We start from the raw sequence: 6,563 nt of genomic DNA on the forward strand, positions 1-6,563 counted from the left end.
CCAGCCACCCCGAGGTCAGCCCCCACCACCCACCCCCCCCAACCTCCCCTCCAGTAGCCCAACGGGGGGTTGGTAAAGTCAGCACCCAGTCAAGGGGCCAGATTCACAAACCCATCACAGCCTCAGCAGCGGCCAAAAGCGAAAGGCAAGGAAAGAAGCCAAACGCAGGTACGGCTCGCAGGCCTGCCGACTGGAAAAAAGTGTGTTTTCACTTACTAACCAGTGGCTTTGCCAGCAGTTGCTCGGAGACAAAAAACCGAGGAACCCCACGATGCTGTGTTAAGCAGTTCCTTTCCGCAGCAGAGACCCAGCCTGATTGAAACCCCATTGAAGTCAATGGGACCGAAAGTTCCTTGCAGCGCGCTCAAGAATGCACGGCATCTCCTCCCTCCGGCCATCCCCAGCTAACTCACACATCACCATGCTGGTTATGCTGGGGGTTTTTTAGTATTATTATTATTATTATTTTTATTGTGCTGCAGTTTTAAGCATGTATTTATGCCGTGCTCAACTCCCTTGCCATTTGGTGGGGGAACATTATGGTCCTGATGAATGCCAGCGACGTTTTTGGAGTTTAGTTGTGACTCCAGCTCAAGGCCCATGGTACATGGGGTGATGGGGGCACTCCTCAACGGCAATTCAGAGTTTAAAATCTGTCTTTGAAGACTCGCTCTGAACGCAGGGACAGCAGAGTGAGCCTAAAAGGATGATTTTGTCCTTGGCTGAAGCTCGTCTGAAGGGCTAGAAACTGTCTTGGCCTCTTCTGGACACTTTTGTCCCCCTCTCCTGTGCGTTAGCCAAGCAGGGTTGTGCTGCTGTGCAGCAGGTCACTTGAGGAAGCCAAAAAACTGACTGTTACCTGGCTGGAAACTAATCCAGCAGGATGTGATTTGCTTTCACCACACTCACCAGGTGGGACAACTTTGGGGGGAGGAGGTACATCACCAATCCTGCCACACAGGGATGGGCCAGGGGGCACGTAGGGCGACAGCCACAGGGGCACAGATCAGCCCAAACCTCCACTCAACTCTACCCTGGGGGCACTAGTTTTTGACCTTCGTGGTCTGGGGTCCTCCCTGTGTTGAGGGCGAGGTGAGTATTTGTTATTCTAACACTCTTGTGCCCCTTCTGCAGGTGAAGCACAGGAGGGTCCGAGGCAGAACGTGGCTCCTCTGGCTGTCGTGTGCGGGCGTCGTAGGCAGTGAAGTTGTGTGTTGTGACTTGCAAAGCCTCTCTGAAAATGATACATCTGAAAATGCTCAGAGGTGAACTGCATTCCAGACCGGTAGGTCAGGGTAAGGAAAGGAAGGAAGGAAGGAAACGAGGTGTCTCTCACCCCTTCTGGGAGTGGCTGCTGAGCAGCAGATCAAAGCAGTGCTCTTATGATGGATATTTCAAGAAAAGCTGCAAAATGCCTTGAGTGCACAGCACAAAGGGCGTATTACTTCTCCTTGTTTGTTTATTTTTTTTCTTTTTTTCGTTTTTTTTTTTTTAAAGCAATTGGCTTCACTGACTTTTTGGTATTTAATCCCGCTTTCCATTGTGCACCTTTGTGTAGGCAGCCCCCCAGAAATCCAAGGTGCAGGATCCATCCAAAGCTCTGCCACAGCAGAGCAGGGTTACTGACGGTGTAAGAACAGGCACTACAGCGGCAGCGATGCACCCTCTGCTGGTGTCCACCAATGTTTTATCCAAAACCTTCCCCAAATTAACTAAAGACAAGCACTGCCGATGGCAGAAGAAGAGCCAATGTTTGCTGGGGTTGTCACCCCGGCAGTGACAACTGGTTCAGAGGTGGGCTGAAAAAATACCAAGTGTGGTGGGCTCCACAGCCATCGGCCCCACATCAGCCCCTACATATGACTAGAAAGGGAAATAAAAATGGGACTCGCTTACAGAGGAGGCTGGAAAACACGCTGAGCGTGTGGGTTAATGGAAAAACATGGGGACTCATGCTAATCAGGTTGCGTGGGTGGAGGATGGCGGAGCCTTTGCTATCGGCTGGGGCTGCTCCTGCCAGCACCTACCTGCCTCGGGCTGGATTCTTGGTAGCGGTTTTTTACAGCGGTTTTTCGTTCCTCTGAAAACACACCCCGAGTAAGATCTGTTCCAGATTTCCAGAAAGCCCTAAAAGACAGGCCAAACGGGCAAGTTTCTGGGCAACTCTGTGTTCTAATTATGGATCTTCAACTGCTTTTTTGAATGAAAAATTATTCTTTAATGAAAATTTCAACTCATTTTTTATTATTAATTTTTTTGAATCTTAAGCCCAACTTGATGAAAGCTTTATAAGCATCAGAAGAGTTTTAGAAAATAGCTGCACTGTGCCATGCTGGATATGGTCAGTGACTCTAGTGAGCATTAGTGAATGTCTGGGGATTTTCAAAGTGGGATTAAGTGGGAAACAGGTAAATGTCGTCTTATCCTGTATTAGCAGCCTTATATGCAAATCTAAAGAAAAAAAAAAGAAGTTATTTTGAGTGTGAAGTAAAATGGGAAAAAAATTTTCAGTAAGAAATGACATCCATTAGATGCAGTGATGACAACAGAATGATTTCTAGTCCGTGGTTATCATAAGGAAATCTCCTCTAGAATGAATCTGATCATTTATGTTCCTTAGGTTTGTATTTTACCCCAAGAAAACAAGAATTGTATCAGATGGATTCTTATAGGATCTTTCATGGCTAAAATTCAATATGTTGCATACTCAGGGTAGAAGAAATCAAACTTGTAGAAAATTATGTTGCAAGTAATAAAGCCTTGTAAGTAGAACAGTGCTGTTCAGTAGCTCTTTCATGCCCTCTGCAGTTAAAATGCTGTTTGTGTCTGTGCAGTCCAAGTGTGTTTTTCCTGGTTATGGAATGTCATACTTAGGGTTAATGAAAACCTGTAGAGTAGTAAATACAGTCAGAATTTTTTTGGGGTTGCCTGTAGGCTGGGTTGTGGCTTTTACACCTAGCAAGCGTTACGGTAAAGCTGATGATCTTGTGCTTTTGCTGTGCTTACAGCAAGAGTTGAGAGCCCAGAAGTAAAGAGAGGTGCACTCCTGGATGAGATCTTTGCTGGTGCACACGATGTTTCACTACATACATACAGCCATCTCTACACAGGTTTGGATTTTTGTGCATTTTTGCTGTCAAGTAGAAGTTATGTATAAATAGATGATCGTATGAACTACTGGAAAAAAATAGCCAATTTCATAATTACATGTAACTTTTTTTGGCATCACTTTCAGAGTGTGCATAACACATTTATGGACAGAAGCACATGAAACAATTAATCCTACTCAAAACAGTTATAAAAAGAGGTGAGAAAAAAGTCTTTTATTTCATTTGATTGTACCTCGATTACATTAAACTGATTTCAAATAGATGTCTAACTTCTGGACACATTAAGCCAAAGAATTACTAGCAACAATAACAGCAGCAGCATTAATAATAATAAAAATAGAGGAACCAAAAAATTCAGCAGTGCTGAGATGATCTGCTGTTTAAAACATCAAAGATATGTTATTTTTTCCTACCAATGACATAAGAGTGACTGCTGATTACCAATTCTGGCATGGACTTCCAGCCTGGACTAGAACTGGTGTTTCCTTGCCTGTTCCCTCAGGTTCTCTGCATATATGTGTGTAATTTGAACAACAGCACCTCCTGTAAGCTCTCTGGGCAATGGCTGTCACTGTCGTGTATGTTCACTGGTAAGTAAAACACTCGGACTCAGATGGTGCTCTAAAGTCTTTTCTGAGGAAACTAGTATGTCCCTATGAATAGTTTGCTTTGGGTTTCTGATCTTGACTGATCAGAATGTGCCAACCACTTTTGAAACAGTGCTTCCTCTCCAAGGAACTTCATAGTCCGACTAAACAACACAAGGAGTGAGGATGGACACAGGTGCTAGAAAGAGACTGGAGAAAGCCACAAAACCAGCAGCTTCTTGAGGAACGACAAGGTCCCAGGATGGTGAGGCCGATGCTAGATTGCAGTATCTCCCCCACTGTACTTTGCTGCTCTATTTTCTCCATATAAAAAGGGAAAGCACATATGGTGCACATTGTCCCAGGTTTAAAGTACAGAGATGAGAGCGAGAAGAACTGGGTGCTAGTCCTGCTCAGGGGAAGATGGGCACTGGAAGCTTAGGAGACATCTCTATGCTTTAGCTTCTCCCTCTGTGTGATGTGAATAATGGCTCCTTCACAGCAGCCCATGTGCAGTGATTGCATTCATATTTATGAAGTCCTTTGTAAATTGAAAACTGTAAAAGCTTAAAAGTGCTGTCTTGTAAAATTTATTACTGCTGAGACAATATTTTAGTGGTGAAAACACCTCTGTGTATCAGGGAACCCTTGATTAACCAGTTGAACCATGGAAATCTCTCTTTGCCTGCATTCAATTTTCAGTGGCTCTAGAGATAATAGGTGGTATTACTCATGTACCTGAAATACAGGCAAGGACCTTGGACCGCAGAATTTATCAGTGATTTAAAATTATCCAGCCATGTTTCTCATTTGACTCATTTGATTTTGTGCAATAGATTTACCAGCGCTCATCCCTGTTTATGTTGAGCGTCAGCAGTGTGAATTGAGCCGAAATCCCTCATGGACAGCCCTGGGATTGTCACTCAGACATATTACTATGCTATTTAAGAACTGTGGGGTTTTTTGGAAAGCATTTAATAGAGGAAACTGGACTTCCAGCTTCTCTGTTGAGCGCCAGGGGAGCGAGGCCTATCAGGCAGTGTGTGACCAGCCCCGGAAGCTGGGGGCCTGCTGGGGGCCGGCCGCCATTTTCTGTGCGAGCCTCCTCGATCCCCACACAGGCCGACGCTGCAGGGGCACTATCGGTGTCTTATCAGTGACCTGGACGAGGGGATTGAACGTGCCCTCAGTAAGTTTGCAGACAACACCAAGTTGTGGGGAGTGTAGGCCTGCTTGAGCATGAAGGCTTTGCAGAGGTATCTGGGCAGGCTGGATCGATGGGCCGAGGCCAATGGGCCGAGGTTTAACCAGGCCAAATGCTGGGCCCTGCGCTTGTGTCACAAAAATCCCGTGCAGGGCTACAGGCCTGGGGAAGGGTGGCTGGAAAGCTGGGGATTTTAGTCAACAGCAGGCAGCCAAGATGGCCAACAGCATCCTGGCTTGGATCAGGAACAGTGTGGCCCGCAGGTCTAATGAAGTGATCGTCCCCCTGTACTCGGCACTGCTGAGGCTGCACCTTAAATGCTGTATTTGGTTTTGGGACACTCACTACAGGAAAGACATTGAGATTCTGGAGAGAGTCCAGAAAATGGCAACAAAGCTGGTGAGGGGTCTGGAGAATAAGTCCTATGAGGAGCAGCTGAGGGAGCTGGGGGTGTTCAGCCTGGAGAAAAGGAGGCTGAGGGGAGACCTCCTCGCTCTCTACAGCTCCCTGAAAGGAGGGTGTAGCCAGGGGGGGTCGGTCTCTTCTCCCGAGTAACAGGCGATGGGACAAGAGGAAATGGCCTCAAGTTGATCAGGGGAGGTTTAAGATGGATACTAGGAAAAATTTCTTCACTGAAAGGGTTATCAAGCATCAGAACAGGCTGCCCAGGGAAAGTGGTTGACTCATCATCCCTGGAAGTATTTAAAAGATGTGTAGACGTGGCACTGAGGGTCATGGTTTAGTGGTGGTTTGGGCAGTGCTAGGTTGATGGTTAGACTCGTAGATTTTATAGGCCCCTTCCAGCCTAGATGATTTATGATTACACCCGCATCCCTATCCTCAACCCAGCGGGCGGGGGGTGGGAGGGCAGCTGAGCTCAGGATCACGCTCCCCTACATGGCCCTCAGCAGGGAACAGTCCCCACATCCTTCTTCACCACCCTCTGCCTGGGGGGGAGGCCGGGCACTTAGTAACATGAGGAGGAGAAAACTCTTGGGAATATTCCACCCAAACACATTTTTAGGAAGAAAACACAGTGTCTACACATTTGAAATGATCTACGGAACCAAACTGGAATATTTCAGGTTTTTTAAACCAGCTGCACTTAGATGCTGAACTATGCTTTTCTTTGATTGAAGATACTTAACCAGATGTTTCAAAATTTCCTTTTTCTCTCACTATTCATACCAAGAAAAAAAGCAAATGTCACTTTTTGGCTTTGATTTAGGCTGAAGATATTCAAGTGTCAGAATTCATGGAGGGATGGAAAAAGAACAACCCTCTGTGTCCCTCTGCTCTTATTGCAGAGTGGTAACAAGGTGACATGACGGAGAGGTGGGCTGGGGGCAGGAGGAGGGGGCTCTAGGAGGGGAAAGAAGAGAAATCAGATCCCTGGAAGCACCCGAGATCCGTAAAGAAATGGGGCAGAACTCTGAAACCCTGAGCAAGAGGAGAAAAAGTAAGCGATGACGGGATTAAAGTTGTTCCCGTGATAAACATACATCGTTATTCCTTCACAGCCTCTTCGGCTCCTCTGATGAAGGCGGCGGTGATAACTGCAGGAGACAGAAATCGCCGATGGCTGGAAGCAGGGGAGAGGAGAAGGAACTGCGGGCAGCAGAGGGAGTATAACACCAGGAATGGCGGGGAGCGCGGCTCGGC

Source organism: Calidris pugnax, unplaced genomic scaffold (assembly GCF_001431845.1).
Source record: "Calidris pugnax isolate Ruff unplaced genomic scaffold, ASM143184v1 scaffold11, whole genome shotgun sequence".
NCBI classification, from domain to species: domain Eukaryota; kingdom Metazoa; phylum Chordata; class Aves; order Charadriiformes; family Scolopacidae; genus Calidris; species Calidris pugnax.